Below are 19916 nucleotides of genomic sequence, written 5' to 3'. Positions count from 1 at the left end.
AAGAGGAGCCGACAACACCAGGGGCCGACTGACGGAGACTGAAAACCGATGGATTGAGGCGCCCAAGATGGAGCAGAGCAGCCGCAGAGCCAGGGTGAAAGCTAGAGGAAGAGGAGTAGAGGAAACTGCAAGGTCTAGAAGGAGGCGGGAGAGGGAGTTTGGGATGGAAACACAGGAGAGTCAGGGCTGGACGGAACCAGCGGAGAAGACAGGAGGGTCAGGGCTGGACGGTACCAGGGGAGAAACAGGAGGGTCAGGGCTGGACAGAACCAGCGGAGAAAGAAGAAGAAGACACCGGAGGGTCAGGAATTTCCTCTCCAAACCAGTCTATAAGGTCCGTATTAACTCCTCTCTATATTTCCCAGAAACCAAATGCAGCTCTACCCTCAGTCGCAGAAGTGTAGACAGCGTTTTTCCTCCAAGCCCATCAATCTTCACCAATTGTCCCACGATGCACGGTGTTGCCGGCTCACACACTTTGGTCAGTCGTGATAGCTCGGGCTCTGTGGCGGGCTCTAGGCTCCGTGCAGCGGGCATGGTGGCTGGCTGGTCTCTGTTCCAGGAGTGGGGCTGAAGATATCCTCTTCGGCGGAGCAGATGGTAAATGGGGATCCATTTTTCTCCAGCACCCACTCCACGAAAGCGGCGAAATCCTCTCTGGGACCGTTTGCTGGGAGGCGTGCCTTACACCGCTCACTCAGGCCAGCATAGTAGAATGCACAGAGCGAGCGGTCAGGGAAGTCCGTAAGACACGCCAGATCAAAAAAGTCCCCCTGGGTATTGGTCCTCCCAGCGACGGTCCGTTGCTCCAGGCACAGGAGTTGGACTGCTGGGATATCCATTCCAAGAGGGGGGAAAACAAAAAAACCAACCAAAAAGAAAAACACCGGCTAAACTGTTTTGGCTTTTTTGGTCCACTATTCTGTTATGGGTGCTGGTGTGTTTATCAAGGCGCACGATGAAGGATATAACAAAAAGAACAAAAAGGTTTTTAATGATCCACGGGAGAGAAAAGGGCACATCCAGTAGTAAATAACATTAACACCCAACAATCAACGTAAACCTCAACAATAGTGGACCAGGAGGAACTAAACAACAGGGCTTTTTTAACACCAGGAAAGTAATCAGAGAGAGTGGAACCAGGTGGGGAGTAATCAATTAACAAAACGAGGAATGGAACATAACCAAATAGGGATAACACAAAAGGAACAGAAAGTCATGACTGTAAAAACAACAGGTTGTGGTTGGTAGTCTTCCTGAACACAGACACACACCTTGGGTCTGACGATCAAGCATTTGCCATGTATGGTACAATAAACACGCAGGCATTAGCAACCAATAGCATCCAGTGTGGTTTCACAGCTTCACAACTTCCTCCTCAATTGGTGCTTACATCCATTCTTAAGTGTGTAAAAGACATTCTGAGAAAGACAGAGTAAAAAAGTGCATTAATGTGTCCTCTGTATAACAAAAAATGTCTCTACGATGCCTTGATGTTGGTCGTCATCTGCGTTGGTTCATCACCACAGAACACTGTTGCAGGTAGGCTACATGATGTTTTAAGGTTTAGTGAAGATTGCACAACATTTGTTTTGTTGACCCTAAACGCAGTTTGATTTAAATTATATTGGAAGTACAACCTAATTACTATATCAACGTATAAATGACTGTAGTGAATACCAGATACATGCTTGTTTAAGGTTAACCTAAGTTTGATATTTTATACATTAGGTGATAGAAGTGAATGTAGTTTGGTGAAGTCGGTGTGGTACCGTGTCTTTTGGTTTCAGACCATCATAAAATCCTCCTTGTCAGCCGCATTATATGGACAACACACAGGAAAGAGCACGGACTTGTTGTAAAAGTGATTGAATGGGATCTTGATGATGGTTTTTCCACCCCTAATCTGGGATTCAGAGGCATCACAACTCTTAATGAGAAAACATGGCGAAATCAATATAACTAAATTTAAATTCGAACCATAGGAGTGGGACCTTACACCATCGACATCAACAGTAAACAGCAGGAACAGAGAATCAACTTGGAATGGTGGGTGAGAGGCTATTGATTAATATATTCATTAATATTAAAACTGTAAAGCATTATATTTTATATGACTGTTTTTACAAAACATATACTACAGCTAAATTGTCAACTTTATTTAACAATCTTGTATGTGTGTAAAATACTATTTTCATATTGTTAATATATGTTTTAGTTAATTGTATAATAACTAAAACAACTAATATTATGCTAACAAAAGTTAGCAAGGTATTAATATGTGTTTTGCACATGCCTTGGTGTAACATGTAAAAAATACTAGGAGATGTGATAATCATTCTGTGCAAGTTGCGTGTATTGTACTGAGTAATTATGGTCACTGTATTGTGGCAGTACTATGGTACTCTGATGGTATCAGATTGTGAAATCCATGGTACTGTGATATATACCATGGTGCTAAGTACTCCAAGAATACCATGTGTACATGCCCCAAAACATGACTAATACTATGATGCTTTCTTGGTGTTAGGTATGATTTGTATCAAAATACTATGATAGTACAGTCTGATATCATCATTGAAGTTTTTCTTTGTTTCTTTCACAGCACGGGTCCCCAAACCTGAGATAAAAATAGAGAAGACTGAAATGAACCCTAATGCTGTGTATTTAATATGCGAGTACAGAGAAACTATCATCTGGAAGAATTCTGCTGGAGAAACACTTGAAGGGCTCACCCCACACTCCGAAAGGAGAACTTACACAGCTGAAAAAAAAGGTAAATCCAGATGTCTTCTACACATGCACACTCACGAATGCAGTGAGTGAGAGCACGCAGTGATCCGGTCTATGAGACGAGATCTGTTTGAAGGTAAGATTTAATTCAACAAGTAAAGAGGAACATCTCTAGAATGATTTTTTTTTATGTTTAGGTGGTGCTGTGGTTAGGTGGTTTGCTCTTTTGCTCTTCACACAGAAGTTGTAATTACATTCAAAACAAGTATTTATATTTCATGCTTAGAATATCTGAATGTTACTGCATTAGAATTAAATTAAGGTATTAAAAATGTAAATTAAAGTGTAATCTATAGAAGCACAAACACACTTAACTTTTCAGCCCACTGTAACATTTTTAGAAAATAAGTTTCTTGGGTGTTCTCGAATTAAGTTTGAAATTTGAAATTTTATTATCAATTTTTAAAACCCTCAGATGCTCTCTTCCACAAGGGACTTATTTGCATTATTATTATTATTATTATTATTATTATTATTATTATTATTATTACTGGAGAGACACTAAAGTTTAAATCAATTTAGAGAGAGAGATTGAGCTCTGCCCTGCCATCACCTGGTATAGGGTTAGTTTCTCCTGCATATGCAGTGGGTGGCTCTTTATGGTTGATGGTAGTCTTGATGGTAGTCCTTGCGTGTTGTACCAGACCTTGACATTGAATATTTTGCCATGAACTTACAAAAGATAGCAAGCAATAAATGCTGAACACTTAGTGAAAGACCAACTAAATGCCGCATGTTGTGGTTTCTGTTTCTGACTTCCTCTGTTTTATATATATCTATATATATCTATATATATATATATATATATATATAATATATTTTATATATATATATATGAACTATATGAACGTTGCTTTTTAAAGGGATAATTCACCCAAAAAATGTAAATTATGTCATTAATAGGGTGGCTTTACTGGACTATATACTATATTTTCTTAAAATATCCCAGGTTTTGTCTTTGTTTTCTTGTTTTCTCATACTTGCTGAACGGTAATGAACAAAAAGTATGAACAAAAAGTTTTTATAGCTTCATAAATTGTGCGGCTGAACCTCTGATATAACATGCTCTGTTTTTAACCGATATCCTGTCCTGCTAACGTTTCTGGATCTTGCTGTCTATGCAGGGTCAGAGAGCTCTCGGATTTCATCAAAAATATCTTAATTCGTGTTCTGAAGATGAACAAGGATCTTAGAGGTTTGAGCATAAGATCTTATGCCAGCATAAGACTAATTAATGACAGAATTTTCATTTGTATGTGAAACATCCCTTTAAAAACCTAGATCTAATCACTGAAATGTGTGCGGTTGTGAAGTCGTTTAATTAGCTTAACTTTTTTTTTTTTTTTCATTGAGATTTTATGGGATTTCTCATTTTGGATTTGTCATCGTTTCCTCAGCATGGTTTTTATCATCCTTTTCCTGTTTATAAACACCTTGTTGTCACGGTAAGAACTACTGTGTATTTTATCTTTAAAAACATTTAAAAAATTGTATTTCTTTCATCTGGTGCTTACTGATTACCCTTTGGTTAAAACTCAAACATCTCTGAGTCACATCAGAAGAAAAGGAAAGAGAATTTTGATTATGAAGACCTTTTTTTTTTTATTAGAATACACACACACTCATGAATATTTACAATAAACTTGGAATCTGTATTAATAAAATAAATAGGTCATAATGATTAAATGTTTACTGTAAATGGACTGTCACTGTTTTGTTCTCCAAAGATTAATTTGTGCTGCTTGCAACGGGAGACACAAATACTTTCCAGAGTAAAGTTTTTATTTTCTTTAATTCCTTGTGAAAGTATTAGATGTATAATATCACAGACAACCTCAAATAGATTTCAAACTTCAGCTATGTTTTTAAAATGTACATTAAATTATGTAGCATGTTTTTCCTGTTTTTCCCTCCCTCAGACAATGACGGTTTGATTCTAAATCCCAGCTTTACTGAAGCAACTGGAGCTCTTACTATCTGTGCCTTCATAACGTTTGACTGTTGCTTTTTGACCTCTGTGCTGCCTGGATCATGCTTTTTTATTTTCAAAGAGGGACAAGATGAGAAATCTCCTCTGCTTACTTGTTTTGTTCTTTTGGCCAAGCTGGTGTGGAGGAGTAGAGAAGTACTGAGAAGAGGAGAGAGACTGAAATACATCTACCATCTGCAGCAAGATCCAACACAAAAAAACTATTGTGAGGCTTTGTGGATTTAAGTTATGTGACTGTGTTTGGTTTTGCTGTGTGCCACTCAGAAACTGAAAATTGAGGCTAGATAGAAGGATCATAGACAATTATTCTTTATGTAGGGAGGTGGGTGGCAAGTTTTTTCTGGTTTTGGATGATGGGTATATTTACAGACAAGATTAATGCTGTGTTTTTTGCACAGCTATTCTTTTTCAGCAACATCACGTTAGCAAAGTTTGTACTCTTTTCTTGGTCATTTTTGATGAATCATGAATATTTGTGTTCAATAAATCTATTGTCATTTAAAATATGTGCCTAAAAAATTATTAACCAAGACCAATCTCTCACAGAAATATAATGTACTTTTATCCATTCTCATTTGCTCCATTAATCTACACATAGAATACAATAAAATAACACATAATTAACACGCTGGTCTGAATCGTTTCATGATTGGTCAAACTCCAGGTAAACTGTGAAACACAAGATGTACAGTATGCAGTTTTTGGGGGGGGGGGGGGGGGGGGGGGTTTTTGCAATCATCTCAGGTTTTAGAGTAAAAATCAAATCAATGCACCTTTTGCCCCAGTAATCTACCTGTAATTCACTCAGTGAGGGTGTGTAGTGAATGAACGTAACCTTTATGAATGAAAAGAGCGCAAATCCACACCACATTGTGGTTTTGCCACCGGTGCACTCTCCAGAAATCAAGCTTGGCAAGATAGGGTGTCTATATTACCTAAATCATTCAACATTCTACTATTTGTTATATAGAAAAGGCATGATTTAAACCTTTATGCTACAATATGATGCCGAATGAATAATCCCAGCGTGACTGGCCAATCAAACAGCCGCGTTGCCATCTCTGCGCGTCTCGTCTCTCAACAACCAAAACCAGCTCTCCTGTCCATAAGATTAGGCTATATCAACTTAAATACAGATACATGTTTCTACTTGGCCCTACATTTTGCTTCCTTAACTTTTGCTGGTTTGCGTGGCACATACATAAGCCTGTTTTAAAATAGTTCTGCATAATGACAATGTTAGCCTGGAATTCATGTCACTATGTGTTTGTCATGAAATAGTCCTACTTGTATGATTAAATGTAGTTTTTTAGAATTAATTAATTTTATATTTTTAGAAACACTGAATAGGGCAAATAGTCAAAAGATTTGTTCCAATACTCTTTCATCTTTTTTTTTCCACCAATAGGTTTCCCAGACTGGCAAATAACTTACAGTGAAATATACTTTTTTAAACTCCAACAGGAACCATTGATCCCAAGGAATTTATGTTGTCTTACCTAATCCTTTTAAACTTACAATGCCGTTAACAAGTGTGTGAAGCTAAAGGAGTTTTATGCAGGAACTAAGCGCAACATAATAAACTCAAGCAAGCATTGTTGCAGTTGCCTTTTTTTTCATATGCATTTCCTGGAAACATGACTTAAAAATCAAATTTCCATATATTCCAAATTGGTGTAGACACCCTTACTGTTTTAATTCAAGATACCTTAAATATTCTATTTATTTGGATCACCCAAGGTCCCCCGACTTGGACCTTCGAACGTCATGTTGCTCCGAATGCACAACCCGCACTACATCTCGAAGTCACTGCCGATACGAGTAAATTCGAAGAAGTTTAAATAGTCTAATGTTATAAAACATCACTTATATTACTATACTGTTATATATATCTAATATATAATATTATATAATATATATATATTTTTAATATGATATTATTATATAATATAAATATAGAATAAAAGCTTAACACTGCCATATTTGTTCAATGATAACTACCGAAAAAGATAGGCTGTAAAAAACCATACACATAAACGGTCTTAACCAATACTTAACTGTAACGAAGTTATGGTTTAAGCACGTGCCTACTTCTGGTTTTAAAAAGAAAAATTTGTAAATCGGCTAAAAGAGTACAGATATGAATAAGTTTGTGGATTGATATACAGATTATACAAATACTTTGGCTCCGCTCCGCTGCAACCCCCTAGTACTGTCACAACACTTTCTTCACAAGGCTTAAGTGTAGTTGTTATTATCTTTTTTATTTTTGTTTTTGTCTGTGGAACTGGAACTGACACTTTTGGTTCTTTTACAAAGAACAGGTCCGCTAAACCTGTAATATAAAATATAACTTAATGTCCCACCCATATTTCTGATATCATTTATCAAACTAACCTGATTAATTTGATCGTTCGGTTTTTTAATCTAAAACCGCTACTCTACTGGTGGCTTGAACTGCAGCACAATTTCGCTAGCCGTTAGCCAGTTAGCTTGTCATTCGCTTTTTCCATTAAGATCGGGGAAGTTAGTGGCCTAATGGTTGATAGTTTTTGACTCCTAACCCTAAAGTTTGTGGGTTTTGCAGTCTCGTGCCGTTTCAATACCAAACTCGAGGTGCCTCTTGAAGCAGGGCACCAAACCCCCACCTACTGGTAACTCCCCTTGCGTGCCGCAAGCTATAAATGGCTGTTCCCCTGCTCCCGGTGTGTGTTCATGGTGTGTGGTGCACTTTCGGATTGGGTAAAATGCAAATCATAGAATTTCCTGAGTCTGGTCACCATACTTGGCTGTATGTCACGTCCCTTTTTTAAAAAAAAAAATTCTAATTGCGTGCTCTTAACTGGTTTATTTTTTCCTCGCTCGGTGTTCTTTTTCTCTCATCACTATCCGTTTTTTTTTCCATAAGTTTCTCAAACCACACAGGTATGTCATAATCATGTCCGTCAATTCAATGAGTAATGGCTTCTTCCCCTGCCTAGTGTTGTTTTCACCGCTTGCCACATGTACTGTTTTATCGCTCTCTGTCGGCGACGAGGGATTCACATGTGGTAAAATGCCGGGAAATAAGTAGGCCTGACAGAGAATATTTTAAAACTAGAGACACCGCACGCATCCAACTTTAAATTGAGGATAGTAAGAATGTGAGTGCTGTAGATGGGGCTGTGAATGCGACTAGCTCCATGGAGTTCCTGTACATTGTTTCAGTTCCGGTGACAAGAGTCCCCCCCCCCTCCTCGGCAAGCTGCCCGACTGGGTGACTGGTGTAGGCGGCATATGTCGCGGGTCAAACAACGCGCTCTTTTTCTGTTCCAATAAAAATCATCAAAACAGGTTCTCCCCGACTCAGTGACAACACCCACTGAGAAACCTGATCAAAAGTGCTAGTTTATTGGCGATTCTATTGTTCATAACATGAAAGTATAGACTCTAGCCACCAGCGTCCAATGTTTACTGGGAGCCAGAGCGCCTGCCCTCGTGGTAAATTAAAAAGTGCCTGCTAAGGGCTAAATGTAACTGCAGTAAGATTGTTATTTCACAGGTCCTGCGCTAATGCTGTTTTGACCCGTCACGATTCGAAATCACTACAAATAATGTTAAAGAGGTTTGTGAACTTTCAAGTACGTTGTGCCAACAACTGTACATATGCTCTAGGTCCCCTCCCTGCTTACCCGTGGTAATGAATACATAGCAGACTGTCCGTCACTCAATGCGGCTGTAATATCTAAGTGTGCCCGCAGAATACACATGTTTCAATGAGACAGTTGGATGAGTTTTTTGGGGCCGACTTGACCCTGTTGTAAAAGGATTGGTCCTTTATCCCTCCAGGGGTGGGGCCGCCCCCCTCTTCTCTCGAAAAAGAATATGGCACATAGTCTTAGAGTTTTTTGTATACTCCACAGACTAACTTTGTGCCCAGGTCATGACGCAACCAGACTGGCGCTATAACCGAGCGTCTGCTAAGCCGCCGCAAGCAACAGAGATCAGGTAATTCTCAGCACATAGAGACTTTTTCACCTTGATATCACAATACAGAGACTGTCTGTTCCGCTGAACTAGAAATTACAAAAAACTTCCCAAACTCCAATTTAAGAGTAACAATTTAATTGATGTTCAACAATAAAAAATGCATATAATACAGAGAAACAAATTATAAAGCCTTGGATTATTGATATCAGGTCCACTTTTCTACGAAAAACACTTGGTGTAATGATATGATCACTGATCATTACCAAGATGTGCCTCTGTTTGGACAGAAACCTTGGCTAAAACCATATTTGATTACATTATTGTAAACGAGCTCTACCCCCCAAGATTCCGTAGTAAACATTGAGTACGTCAACAGGTAAAGGGGAGGTGTTGCGGCAATTTATAGCAATATGTTTCAGTATTTCTCTTAGGGCGGGCGTTCAAGTATACTTTCTTTGAAGTAAATGGTGCATTCATATAACACTATCCAGCATTGTGACTATTCAGCTGCCCTCCCTCCCTGATTATCATCGGCACCCACCCCGTCCTACATCGCCGCCCTTCACCATGCTCCCTACTGTGAGTGGGTATGTGAGAGAGGAGGGGCGCTGGCTGAGTCAGGGCTGGGGGTGTGTTATGGGGCAACCCCTGAGGAAATGGATCTCCATCACCCCTGCTGGTTAAAAGCCCAACGCGCATCTCCTCGGGACGCCCGGTCTCTTCCTCTTCCCCGTGCAATGCACACTGGGTGTCCTCGTGGGGTCCGGAAGGGTGTGTTGAGTGGACTCACCAGCGCCACCAGAGACTGAAGCTGCCGGACCCGCGGTCTGGACAGTAACCCGCACCCATTTTACACGCCCGTCGGGCCAGGATTCTGGTCCCTCCATCCCCTGCAATCGCCGGCGCCAACGAGGAATGATGCGCCGTCTAGAAAGAAAGCGGCTGCCCCTTGCACCCCGGACCGGATAGGGGAGCCCCGTGCGTCCCATTTTGCCGTACGAGCCGCCCTTACCTGGACCCTTTCCTCCATTAACACTGCCCGACCCACAACTAACCACCGCGCAATGAACGATGACAACCAGATTCCCCCTGTTTTGGACACTCTCCCCCCTTTTGGACACTTTTATTCCCGCGTTTTGGTTTAATTTTTCTGTTAATCAAAGCCTCTCCGAGGCCTGAACCGCCATGCCCACTGTGTCCTGGGTCCGGTTCTCCTCCTGACATCAAGAAATCAAGTTTTACTGATATAAGTCACCTGTGATGTGTGTACTGGCTACTGTATACAGGCCACCAGGGCACCCTACAGACTTTATTAAAGAATTTGCTGATTTTTCATCTAATCCGGTTCGTGGTGGGCGGCAGATAACACAATAAATTTTTGGGTGAGTTTTATATCCCATGCGGAGGGTAAGGAAAAATATGTTTGGTGATCCAGCCTTTCTATCCATCCTGAACTCTACTGTGTGTTATACAACACATGTCAGGTCCTAAACTAATTGTCGAAATCATACTCGAGATTTACTACTGTCACATGGGAATGCTGTAATTCGGTTTTGACAATTCTGCAGCAAAGCGATGATATAATTTAGATGATTATCGTATCTTGTGTAAACCCATAGAGCTAAAATGTACAATTTTTACCTCCTTGTTATAAGTATGTAAACCATCCCCTTCTACGATAAAGACTGCCTTTGTAAGTAAAATTCCTGATTTATCTCAATTCCTCACATACCTAAAAAACCCAGGCTCGAGAAATCGTTGATGATGTAGTGCCCTAAAGAGAGCAGCTGGAGGAAAACAAAACAAGAGGTATTGTGCCCTAAAGAGAGCAACTAAAATAAAACAAAACAGTTTGACACCTTGGTATAATGAGCACGCTCACACCCTAAAGAGAGCAGCCTGGAAAATGGAGCGCAGCTAAAGGAAAACAAAATTAGAGGTATTTCGTATTGCATGGCGGGAAAGTAACCTATTATACAGAAAAGACTGAAAAACTGCTAGGCCTGATTACTTTTCATCTCTTTTAAAAGAAAATAAACACAACACCAGTTATGTGTTCATTACAGTGGCTAAATTAACAAAAAAATTAAGCATTAACAGGTGCTGATTTTTCACAACAGCACAGCAGTAATGACTTTATGAACTACTTTAAGTCCAAGATTAATACTATTATGCTGCATTCACACCAAATGCGAATAGAGCGTCAAATTCACGTCTACCACGTCTAGTTTGCCGCTTGAATATTTTGAATGCATTCGTGCATCTAGAGCGAAAAAATCCCCCTTAAAAAGCAAGCGTTTGAAGCTAAATTGACGCGCGTCCGAGGCGAAATCCGCTTCTTGTGGGAGGGGCAAGTGCTAGGCGGTTGTCTATTTGCAAGACTGGCTGATGTTGATCGAGCATTCATCGAGAGAGTTACCGCTTTGTATTTGCTCTTGCGAAAAGTAGCTGTATATTAGGGGGAAAAAAGTTCGAAAAAAAATTAAAAGTAAAAAATCGATAACGTGTACGTGACTCAAAAGTGAAATGTGTATTTACAACTTACCAGGTTGCCCAATCTCCTCACCGACACTCTTCCAAGCGAGGTCCTTCTTATTCCTGTCTCTGTAGAAATATGAACTTGTGTAATATTGCTCCAGGTGACTGCTCACTGACAATATCAGTTGTTCCTCCATGTTGAATGAGTGACTCCACGTGGGCAAGCAGGCTCGTGATTGGTTAAAGCGGCGCGAATTGATGCTAAAGTTTAAATTTTTCAACTTGCCAGACGCTCAATTCGCGTCAATTCGCGTCAATTCGCGCGAATGAGGCGATTTCGCGTCTACCGCGCCACGCTAAACGCCTCATTCGCGCCGTGAGACCTCCAGGCACATGTAAACGCATCTTTACATTGACTTAACATTGAAATCATTCGCACCAGACGCTCTATTCGCGTTTGGTGTGAACGCAGCATTAGAGATAAAATTGTAACCATGCAGTGGTCAGCTACAGTATCGCATCAGCTATAGCTATATATATGTAAGCTATAGCTAGCAGCTATAGATCCCCTGAGGAACAATTCCACTTATTCTCTACTATAGGAGAGGAACAATTGCATAAACTTATTAAATCATCTAAACCAACAACACGTATGTTAGACCTTATTCCATCTAAGCTCCTATGATATCTGGTGATTACAGATATCATAGATCCTCTTCTGACTATTATTAATTCGTCATTGTCATTAGGATATGTTTCCAAAACCTTCAAACTGGCTGTTATTGAGCCTCTCATTAAAAACCACAACTGGACCCCAAAGATCTAGTTAATTACAGATCGATCTTGAATCTCCCTTTTCTGTCAAAGATACTAGAAAATATAGTATTCTCCCAATTATATTCCTTCTTCGAGAAAAACAGTATCTGTGAGGATTTCCAGTCAGAATTTAGACCATATCATAGTACTGAGACTGTTCTCATTAGAGTTATAAATGACCTGCTCTTATCATCTGATCGTGGTTGTATCTCTCTATTAGTGCTACTGGATCTTTGCGCTGTGTTCGACACTATCAACCACAACATTCTTTTGAATAGACTAGAAAACGTTGTTGGCATCAGTTGAAGTGCATTAGCATGGATCAAATCTCAACTAAAGGGAATGCTATTTTTGGTAACTTCAGGACCTAAAAATGGTAAAGTGTACCCCACTGTATATTTTGGTGCAAATCCGCGTGGCATTTTGAATAATGATGGAAAATATCCGCACTGCTGTTAGTGGAAGATTAGCACAATACCTAATACTTGCAGATTCTGTTTGCATCTTGGGTTTTGTCTCTATGATGCTTACCGCAGGTTGAGATCTGTGTTGTGTTCATCTCCACAGAAGCAGTTTCAGGTATTATGTTTTTAACGAATTTAACGTTTTATCAAAGTTGACGCAGTTTAGTTATAAATGATGTTCTAGTACAGTATTGTAGCCTAATTTACATGACTGCAGTGTATGGCAGACATTTGTTTATTAAATTTTGACTAACAAACTCTCCCATATTTTATTATTTATTTTTATTAATAAGGTGAAGATGTGAAGAAAGCAGAGGGTGATGAAGTTTCTTTTCGTCCAGACAAAGTTGTTCCTCCTGTCAGCAGCATTATATAGAAACAGAAACAGCAGTGTAGCTGTTGTCTGGGCAATTGAATGGGATGTTGATGATGGCTTTGTCGTCCTGAATCAGAGATTCAAAGACTCTTTATGAGAAAACTGGACAAATCCCTATAACAAATTGCAATGTCAACACATGACTTTATAAAACCATTGCCATCCCAGCGATAAATAAGCAAGTAACCAACAAAATTAAGAAACGACGACTTCAAGCTTTGGCCTTGTTTGGGGTGTTGTGTGGTGTATTGATGTATTATTTAAATACTTTAAAAGCCATACTTGACCTACTCCTGCAAAGTCTACCACAAAACACTGCGCAAATTTCAAAGCCTAGGTGCACAAGCTTCTTTAACGCAAAAGGATGGTCCCACCACATGTTGATTTAATTTAGTTGTCATAAGTTAATTGATAAAGCCGAATTTTTTTCAGGTAGCTTTTGCCGGTATTATTCTTGAAGGCATCGTGAATACAGTGCCCCAGTTTCTTCTGGATTGGAGTCTTTCTCAGTTTTGTTCTTGTTTCTTCATATCATTCCATACAGACCGGATGATGATGAGATTTTTAAAGCTCCTGGCAAATTAATTAATGTTTGGAAATGTGCACATTGATATTTTTCCTACTTGACACACTACTGCAAAGTATAGAAATTAACTGATATAAAACCCTTTTAAGATATTAGTGGGCATCACAGATGTTTCCTTTCTTTCAAAATTATTCAGTCCCCCTTAGACCTGGCAGGCATTTCTACAGATAAAAGTTTTTTCTTGAAGATCCAGGATTTAATACATATTTCATCTACCACACTTTTACTGGCATATTAAAAGTGGTAATGTTAATATATAATGCAATGTTTTTTGAGTGTCTAGGATTTTTTATAACACAGCTATGTCGTAATTGTTCAAACCCCTATTCCACGTTACCGTTCCATCTGTTTTTAGGTCACTTTTTTATCGGTAGGGAACAAAAGTGTAATTAAAAAAAAAAACACAATTAAGCTTGGGCTGTTACACAATATACATAACATTTAGCTCTGCATTGCTGACGGTAGTTGAGTCTAACAAAAATGGCCACGTCCACGAGCCTCACAAAATCTATAATGAAAAACTAGTTTTATTATAGTAGACAGTCCATACGGCTACATTGACATTACATTCCTAACCCCCGGCTTGGGAAGCCTAATTCCCCTCACTCCCTTTATTTAAATTTGTTTATTATCAATTTACGCAAAAACAAAAAAAGGCCTCTAAACTAGCTTGCCTCTATTCGCTTTTTTAACTAATTTCGATATATTATAGTAATTTTCTATTATCAATTACTTCCTAAATTATGTCTTTAATGTTTAAATAAATCCCCATAAAAATTAAAAATCTATTAATCTCCAAAAAAATTATTAATAAAACATTCCTCAGAAAATCAATTGACTCCCCCCAAACTTAAAATCAAATTAAGGATAATGATAATCTAATTCTAAAAATAAAATTATAAACAAATTAAAGTTAAAATTTAAAAATTTAACAGTCTTCTATCAGCCAAAGAGCCAAGAAGCCAGAGAAGAGCAGAAGCAGGAGACAAAGTGGTGATAAAAAGTAGCAGTTTATTGAATAATCTTAATTGTGTATGTTTCAATGCTCAGACTTTGTTGCACAAATCTCTTCACAACAACATCCCATAAACCTTAACTCTCCTTAAACATTCCCTCTTAATTCTTATTCATGAAGACTAACAGCCCTTGAAACCACACAGCCATAAGACTAAGACTAAGAAGATTAATATTCATATAGATAATGCAGAAAACAAAATTACAAAAGAAATGATAACGGTTCTAAACACTTCTCATTAGAGTTATAAAATGACCTGCTCTTATCACCGACTGCATTGTATCTCTCTATATTAGTGCTACTGGATCTTTGGCGCTTGTGTTCGCAACACTATCAACTACAACATTCTTTTTTGAATAGACTAGGAAACGCGTTGCATCAGTTGAAGGCATTAGCATGGATCAAATCTCAACTAAAGGGAATGCTATTTTTGGTAACTTTGCGTTCCAAAACAGCAAAGTGTACCCCACTGTATATTTTGGTGCAAACTGGGCTGGGTATCTTTGAATAATGATGGAAAGATCCTCAAGACGGCTTAGTGGAAGATTAGCACAATACCTAATACTTGCAGATTCTGTTTGCATCTGGGTTTTTGTCTCTATGATGCTTACCAGAGGTTGGATCTGTGTTGTGTTCATCTCACAGAAGCACTTCAGGTATTATGTTTTAACGAATTTAACGCGATCAAAGCTGGACGAGTTTAGTTATAAATGATGTTCTAGTACAGTATTGTAGCCTAATTTATATGATCGCAGTATGGCAGACATTTGTTTATTAAATTTTGACTAACAAACTCTCCCATATTTTATTATTTATTTTTATTAATACGGTGAAGATGTGGAAGAAAGCAGAGGGTGATGAAGTTTCTTTCGGCCCAGACAAAGTTGTTCCTCCTGTCAGCAGCATTATATAGAAACAGAAACAGCAGTGTAGCTGTTGTCTGGGCAATTTGTAAATGGATGTTGATGATATTTTGTCGGTCCTGAATCAGGAGAGATTCAAAGACTCTTTATGAGAAACTGACAAACTCTATAACAAATTTGCAGAAATGTCAAACAAAGTGGACTTTATACCATTGACATCCACTATAAAGAGCAGGAACAAAAAATTCAACTTGGAAGTTTTGGGTGAGGGATATGCCGACAGCTAAAATACTTTAAAGTTTATTTTCTTGATTCCACCTGCAAAGCTACCAGCAAAACAATGCGCAAATGCACCCATAGGGCAAAAGCTGCTTTAAACGCAAAAGGATGGTCACACCAATGTTGATTTAATTTAGTTAATATAAGCACTGATAAAGCGTGAGTTTTTCAGGTAGCTTTTGCAGGTAGGTTTCTTGAAGCATCTTGGAAGACATTGCTACAGTTCTTCTGATTGAGTCTGTCTCAGTTTGTTCTGTTTTCATATCATTCCATACAGACTGATGATGATGAGATTTTTAAAGCTACTGGCAAAATTAATGTTTGAAATGTACATTGATATTTCCTACTGACACACTACGGCAAAGATAGAAATAACTGATATAAAACCATTTAGATAATAGTGGCCTACAGATGCTCTTTCAAAATTATTCAGTCCCCAGAGACTGTACTTTTTACAAATAAAAGTTTTTCTGAAGATCCAGGATTTTATAAATATTGCATCTACAACAGTTTACTGGCATATTAAAAGTGATAATGTTAATATATAATGCAATGTTGAGTTATAGGATTTTTTTTAATAACACAGCTATCATAATTGTTCAACCCCTATTCAATCGCGCCACGAGCTCAACAGAGCTCACAAAATCTATAGAGGAAAAACTAGTTTCCTTATTATATTAGAAAAGTCTAAGGCTACATTGACATTAAAAGTTCCTAGAGACACAGCTGGGAAGCCTAATTCCTCACTCTTCTTCTTTTTATTATTTTATACAATTACCAAAAACAAAAAATGCCTCTAACACTAGCTTGCCCTATTCTTTTTCTATTCTATATATTATATAATTATATTATTATAATTATTCTTATATCTTAATATAATTTAAAAAAACCTCAGTATGTGTATCACTGCATTAAGCTAACTGAGACTTGTTATAGCACCCTATGCATCATTGCTTTTTTTTTTGTTTTCGATTTTAATTGCTTCTATTGGTCCTCATTTGTGTAAGTCGCTTAGATATAGCAAGCCGCCTTCATAAATGATGTAAATGTAACACCCCATGTAATGTAATGTAATCTTACACACAAATGGAACTTTTTGGACCTTACAGGATCAGCTGCAACTTTTTTCTTTTTTTTTTCTTCTTTTTTTTTTTCTGGTAACAGAACAGCTAGTCAGCAAAACTGCCTAATACCCAAAATATAATATAATAATAAATATAATATAATATAATAATATCCTATAATATCAAAAACCAGTGTTTGTATAGTAACCATAACTCTATTAACAGTCTTCTATCAGCCAAAGAGCCAAGAAGCCAGAGAAGAGCAGAAGCAGGAGACAAAGTGGTGATAAAAAAGTAGCAGTTTATTATTGAATATCTTAATTATGTATGTTTCACGCTCAGACTTGTTGCACAAATCTCTTCACAACAACATCCCATAAACCTTAACTCTCCTTAAACATTCCCTCTTAATTCTTATTCATGAAGACTAACAGTTCTTGAAACCACACAGCCATAAGACTAAACAACAATGGAAAAAATAATATAAAAAAAAAAAACAATAAAATATAATATAAATGACCAATCAATAAGTGAATCAATGAAATGAGTATATAAATGGCTATGACTATTAAAAATGACTATATGGATTAAATGTAGATGTAAATAAATGACTATAAATGGATGAATAAATGAAAGAAAAAGTAAAACAGCACAGAAATGTATGGTTTGCGTTCCTAAGAGTCTTCAGAAGAGAGCGTTATTTTTTTTTCTTGATGTTTTTCTTGAAACCCTCCCAAACAAGGTGTGGGGATAGATGGATTAATTAATTAAAAAAAATTTTTGAGACTTTTCTGATGATTTTGAATTTGGCCTTTGTGTTCCTCATAATTATAAATATGTACTGAGTATTTAAGTGCTTTTTAACCTAAATCACAGCAGCATTCATCTGAAAGTAGACTGTAAAACATAAAAATCATAGCAGCAGGTGTTTACTTCTTGAGTCTACAACTGGTCACACTGCATCAGAAACTTAAGTACATCGTGGTATCCATTGAAGTCAAAGGAGCTACAATTAATTAGGCTTACAATGCTTTTGGGAAAACGCAACCCAGAGCATTCAGATGTGAGGGGGGTCAAAAAAGAACAGAAAAATAACTCTTATTTACATCTAAATTAGGATGCCTTTGTGATTGAAAATCTTAATATTAATAATATTATAATATTATAAGTGGACCTCAGAGGAACAATACAAAATAAAAAAAAAAAAAAAACAAAGGCAGCTCAAGTAACTCACGTATATATAATGGTATACTCTTTGTATGGCAGAATTAAAATGATTATTAAATACTAATATTAAGAATCTGCACTGATAGGATTCGTGATTATTCATCAGTGATTTTTTATCTCAGTCTGTCCTGTTTCAAACTCCAGAGACAAGTGAATGACATGTTGCATCAGGCACACAGTTCTGCTCATGATCTTCTGAAGCCTCACTGGAGCTCTCATAACTTTGTTTCTCTTTGACCTCTCGGTCTACATCTTGTTATTTAAAACAACAACAACAACAAAAAAAGGTGATTTATGTATGTTTTGGGAAGTATGAACACTCGGTTTGTCCTCTATGAGCCGTTTTCACTGAGTTTGGATCTGTTCTGGTAGGAACTAGAGCTGGAATAATCCTCAGCCTGAACTCTTCTTCATCTGGAAGTTATCAAAGACAATATGTTCAAAAAATAAGAATTATTCAGATCTTAAATATTTATCCCCAGAGAATTTACGTTAATATTTCAATCATTTAAAAACACATTAAGATTTTCATGGTTATGTGATTAGGCTAATAGTCACATGACATTTATTTTTGTTTCATTGTAAAATTCTTTTGTAAAAAGATTTTGCTATTTCATATTAATATTGTGATTTGCACTCTAACATTTCATCTCATATTGAATCTATATCTGTATATCTAATAGTATGTTTAAGAATTACGTCACAGTTTCATTTTTATTTCAGTTGCGTTGCTCTATTTTAAATTTACATTCAGTTAAAATTATTTATTAGCTTTCCATCAACTCATGAACCCCCGGGTTCGGGAAACCCAGTAAAGTTGAAATTGAATCAGCATGAATCATTTTGACGGATAAACTTATTTTTGGAAGTGTGGTCTCTTAGAAAAGCTGTTGCCTTATGTGAACAGGATGTTAAGATCTGTTTACTAAAGTCTAATAGACTACAGGAACCTGTGGTAAAAGCCTTTGAATTTCCTGTGCAATTGCAGGTTACTTAAAGCAAATAACCCATCTTTGAGAAGATTCCTCTATAGGTTCATTGCATTAATTTCTAATTGTATTTATATGACTTTATATTATTATACTCCTACTATTACATTGAATAAAAGCATCTGCTGATTTATTAAAGGATTTTAGCGAAACACACTGATATTCCCCACTGTTTGATAAATTTTGATATCACCTTCACCTGTAGGACATGTAAAGACAAGAGCATCAAGTGAAATCAGTAACAAACAAGTCAATTTATTAAAAACAAAAACAAAAACATCCATTTAAAAAAGAAAATCCTAAAAGCTGCACCGTGCATAAATATATAACACAAGTTAGTACATTAAAGAATGAGAAGCATGGAAAATAAGAATGACTTACATGATACTGTAACGCTGTTACTTTGCTCGTTGCTGGCAGGATTGCTTTACACTGCACGAAAGTATGTTTTATTCTCCTGAATGTGAGTAGATATCAAGAGCAGTTCTGGGTTGGTTTTTATTCCCTGATGATATTGTCTTTATACCAGGATACACAGTCAGATCTGCATCAATAAGCAAAGTCAGCATAAAGAGTGTGGTAGCTGCCTTTATCTTTGCAGTTTATCGCCATTGTCAGAGTAGTAGGGTTAGGAGCCTTTTCTGTGACAGAAACGCGGTTACTTTTGCAATTACTGGAAAACTACATATTATTGTATTATTCTTTTTGCATTGTGTTGAAGGGCACAAATACTCTGTTTTCTTTTTACCATAAACTTTAATTTCCTCTTCACCACTGGTCTCTGCACCATCACTAGCAGTATGCATTGTGTATCTTATATTTTGCCGGCGTGTTCTCTAGACTAACGTTTTGAAATGTTAATGATCCATCCCCTTCCATTGTTAGACCTGGAGTGCTTTTCTTGATCTTCCCATTTTTCCTGTGAATCACTGCATCACTAGAGAGATGGATCCATATAATCTCATAAGGTCTGTCATTGTTTTTTGTTTTCAGCTTGATGGTGCATG

Source organism: Cyprinus carpio, chromosome B1 (genome assembly GCF_018340385.1).
Source record: "Cyprinus carpio isolate SPL01 chromosome B1, ASM1834038v1, whole genome shotgun sequence".
Classification (NCBI taxonomy): domain Eukaryota; kingdom Metazoa; phylum Chordata; class Actinopteri; order Cypriniformes; family Cyprinidae; genus Cyprinus; species Cyprinus carpio.
This window is presented reverse-complemented; position numbering follows the sequence as displayed.